Source organism: Gavialis gangeticus, unplaced genomic scaffold, assembly GCF_001723915.1.
Source record: "Gavialis gangeticus isolate Ggan-Ray unplaced genomic scaffold, GavGan_comp1, whole genome shotgun sequence".
Lineage (NCBI taxonomy): Eukaryota > Metazoa > Chordata > Crocodylia > Gavialidae > Gavialis > Gavialis gangeticus.
The window spans coordinates 31,124,387-31,129,266 of record NW_017729008.1 but is presented as its reverse complement, the minus strand read 5'-3'; positions in this window follow the sequence as shown (position 1 = coordinate 31,129,266).

Here is a 4,880-nt window from a genome sequence, read left to right as displayed (position 1 = left end):
GTTAGGGCGGCTAGGAGCTGGAACCAACTTCCAAGGGAAGTGGTGCTGGCCCCTACCCTGGGGGTCTTTAAGAAGAGGCTGGATGCCTACCTGGCTGGACTCGTTTGAGTCCCATTTCTCTTTTTGGGGTTTTTTGTTGTTCTCCCGCCCTGGTGGGGGGTCGGGCTAGAAGATCTACTAGGTCCCTTCCGACCCTTAATCTATGAATCTATGAAACTGTGCTCCCTGTTATTGCAGGAGATTAAGTTAGAATGATCATAATCAGGGATTTTTGAGGGCAGGAGGCAGCAAAGATTCAGTTTCACTGAGTAACGTGGTACACACAACGGTGTGCATAAATTGCATCCAAAAATGCCATCCTCGGGTGGCTCATCAAAGACTCGCAGTTTCTGCCTTTGCAGAAGTATTGCTGGTGATATCAGTGAGAATGGGGATGACTTGGGATTTGCAGTTGCTCTTTATTGAAGGTATTGAAGGTACATAAACTCTGTTTCCTGTGCCTAGACTAACCTGTACTGACAGTTCTTGCGGGTAGACAAATGTACATGTTGAGCACTTCAAAAGGGGCAGGGGAGTCTGCTGTTTGGGAGTGCACAGCCCAAGTTTTGCTGTCACTGTTCTGTGTGCATGAGTCTGTAGCTAAATCCCCCCCAACTTTGACCTGGGAGGGGGAAGGGGATTGGATCAAATGGAAGTGATTTTGCTACATGCGTATTGCTGCAGACTTAGAATGAACGTCCAGTTGCATCCTCCCAGCTTGTATCTGTATTCTGTGGTAGCGATACCATTGTTACGTCTGTCTGCTCCCCTTGTTGCATGAAGGGCTTGTATTAGTATATCAGTAAGCCATGCCAAAATGGAAGCTTTGAAGGAGAAATGTTGACACCAACTTATTTATGTACCAGGCTTGTCCAGAGGGCCTGGCCAAAATAGGAGACAGGACTGCTGTTGTGGTGGGTGCTGTACAGACACAAAGGCTGGCCCAGTTTCTGCCCTACATAACTTAGTTTTAGATTTCAGGCAGCTCAGTTTTAATGTCATTGAAGATCTAGTTAGATCTTAACTGCCAAACCAGCACTGTATTTGGGCTATTGTATGAAAAGAAAAAGTGAGAGAGACCCTCCTTAAAAAACTGCTGGAAAGGGGAGGTGTAGTAGATGGCATTTGGGGTTCCCTTACCCTGAGGAGAAGCTGCTCATAAGCAAAAATCCCTTATTGAGCCCTTCACTGATGGCTGAATCCCCGGCTAGTTTTCTTACTGTTTTATATGAAGGCAAATTATTACAATTACTGTTTTTAGGATTTTTAGATTTGAGTCTGTGTCTTCCTGCCTGTACCTTGGATGACACCTGCCAGAAGTTTGATGGTATTAGCTATAGCAAGAAAGTCTTTTGAGGCCTTCCTTTTGAGTGTGTGAAAGTGCAAAGTCACTCAAATCTTCCCATAGTTATGCTAGTGCAGAGCTGCTATGTGGAGCATTACAGTATATGCTGTCTGTAGTTTCTTTTGCACTGTGCCTGGGCTATTTCAGACCCAGGGGGCTTGCATGCTACAGTAAAAGTGGCCACCAAACGTGGTGTCACTGGGAAGTAGCGCCCAGCAGTATATGGACATTACAGACCGATTGGTTCATAGAGCACTTAAGCTTCAGGCTTTGGTAGTGAAATGTAGGGGACCTGGTATATGTTGACGAATGCATGTTGATTTGTAGTGCTTATGGAGTGGCTGGAAAAATACTTGAAGCCGGGAGCAGGTGAAGGAGGCAGCAGAAACCTCAGCAGAGTTCATAGCGTGTGTGAGAGTGGCAACAGACTTGCAAGTCACAGTGATTATTTATTCCCATTTGTATGTAGCCTCCACGGCGCTTCTGAATATGGTCCCTTCCCCATCCCCTGACCTGGACTTGCTGGCCCATGATAAGACCATTTGTTTTCCCCAGTGCAGCAGCACCTGCAGGTAGTGAATGTGGCAGGGCTTCTTCCCAGGAATCCCTCTTTATTTTCCATTCCATATGGGCAGCTGCTACCTGCCAGTAGTAACACCCTCCTTTATTGGCTCCCAAGGCTGGTTAATGGAATATATGATTTCATTCTTGTTTCAGCAGATGTCTGCAGAGGAGGTGCTCATATCAATTGGATTTATACACGTGTGGCTGCAAGGCCTGGGCCCAGCTTGGAGGTTCTTGCAGCTGTGGTAGTGACTGGGTTAGGGATCTGCAACCCTTGGCATGCGTGCCAGAGCATAGCACCCAAGGCCATTTTCCTTGGCATGATATAGCCAACCGAGGCTCTGGGCAGCCACTCTGGGCCGTAGAGTCTGGGCTGTGACTGGGAGGCTGCAAGCAGCCTGGGCTCCATGGCAGGCAGCAGCTGCCCAGAGCCTGGGCTGGTTGCAAACAGCTGCACCAGGCTCTGCAGCAGCAGCTGCATGCATGCTTTGTGGTGCCTGGGGTGGAGGGGTTGGGGTTGCCCTGGCTTCTCCCCTGCTGTCTGCCTGGAGGAGCATGTGCAGCTGCTGCCAGCAATGAGGATTGGGCCCCAAGTGACTCCCCCACCTCTGGCACGCCAAGTTGAGGCATGGGTGAAGACCGGAGTGTTTTTGGCACTAGCCAAAAACGGTGCCAGCACCTGGTTTAGGTGGTGGAAAAAACAAATGCTGGTATTTTGTAGTGAATATTTAGCAATGTCAGTAGTCAGTAACCAAGACAGTGTAGAAAGGGAGCAAATACCATAAGGCAGACAACCCTGAAATGTGGGCAGAAGCTGTCTCTGAAAGGTGCTGGGCAGAAAATAGTTGGCGGAAACAAAACCAGGAGGTAAGCAGCAAGGGCATTTTTTTCAAGGGACAGTGCGCTGGACTCCATGAGAGTTAACATGAGCATAAAAGGGAAGTCTCCACTGAGCTGGCATTTGGCCTAGCTCCCCTGACTGGCAGGTGGCAGCGGCAGCCTTCTTGGACTCCTAATCACAGTCTTGCCAACAGTGATCTTCAAAAAGGAAAGTTTAGCAGAAGTGAACTCTGTTTGCTGGGAACTAGCTAGTACCCTTGGACCCTGTCACAGACCATTGATTTATTTTATTCTACAGATTAAAATGAAATATTTTTGCCATCATGTCCTAGATAGTGAGGAGTTACGTTTAAGGAAACAGTGGGAGAGAGCCCACGGACATCCTTAGGACAGGTCAGGACATATAGGCAAAAGACCAGGCAGAGCCTGATACTTTTTCCTTCGTGGGTGCTCAGCATTTCCAAGGTGCCTCAAACACAGGTCCCTTTTTGGCAGTTGTGGCCACAGTTTGGATGTAACTAGACCAAACCAGTGTCCTGGTACAGCTGAGCATTGTTCCCAATGGACCCTCTGCCCACATCTAAAACAGCCATGGCAACATTTCATTTTGAAAATGCTTTAATAAGGAAGTGTTGACAACACCATTTTGCAAAATGTAGAGGTAACTATACAAATTCTTAATACAAAAAGAATAAATTAAAAGCAGATCTTTTTTTAATTCTGCAACTTTTTCTACAACATACATATTTTTTTCCTTGATTACAGTTGAACAGAATCCAGTAAAATCATTTTACATGCTCTAAAGTTGGTTTTAGGAGAGACCTAATTTTTTCTTTTTTTCCTTTTTTTTTAAACTAGAGAGTCCATTTTACACAACTTGTAATAAAACTATTGACATTAATATATATGTAAAACTTTACATCTAGTTAACTAAGCAGTAACTGGTCATCTGATAGCACCTGAATGGGGTTTGCTATGTCCAGAACTAAAACTAATACAGAGTGAAAACAGATTTGAACTTTTCAACATTTTTAACACTCGACTGCATATAATATCATTAAAAAATAAACCCTGCCTCACAACATAGGGTGGTGTCTGAGAAAACACCACACTTCTGGCTAAACAGAGGGAGCTTCATACATGTAGGCTAAGAATGCAATAGTGGCTTTATTTCAGAATGGGGAGGGCTTCCTTTAAAAAAAAGGTAATGAGGGGCCAATAAATTGGTAGTCAAGTGCTTGTATACAATAACTGTTTTCCCCCTCTACGTTATACTTAAACATGTTAATCACACCTGATTAACATCGTATGTACATTTTGTGTATAACTGAATTGAGCTAAACAGTAAAACCTGTTTTACTTAATCTGTCTTTACTACCAGACTGGCTCACGTGTGCCTTGATTTGCAAAAACAGAAAAGCAGAACACGAAGCAAAACCCAGTCCGTTTATTTGCCTCTCCTTGGGCCTGTTTGCATTGCAGGCAAACCACATACATATTTTTTTTTGCAGTTTCAATCCCAACATAATGAACTTGAGGGCTGCCACCCTATTTGTTTCCCTGCTACACAACTGCGGGCCTGTTCTGATTCTGGAGCAATTAATTTTTATTACAGTAGTGCCCGAGGTCCCATTGTACTGCTGTTCTTGACTCCTTTTAATGAAAAAGGCTATAGAGGGGGAAAAAAATACTTGGAGAAAGAAATAAAAACATGCTCAGAGCCTCTCAGATTTGTAGGCTAAATGCATTGTCAGTGATTAATTTGGGCCTTTTTAATCTTTGGAAAGATTAGTTACCAGCAAATGGCACTACCATTACCATTACTAATTGGCACGATCCCCTCTCAAAAGTAATTGGGAGGAGGCAATAATTCCCTTATTAGCAGTCCAAATTTACAGAGTGGGAAAGACAAAACCATATGGTGCAATGCCCTTTCAGAGAATGGGGACTAGCTTGGTGCTGTCAGTTCTGCCTCGCACTTGGTTAGCAATACGCATGATTATTTTCAAACATGGTTTTATTTCCAAGTGTAATGATTCTAGCTTTCTGCAGACTTTGGGTTTGGAAAGATTAGTGCATACTTCAGGGGTGG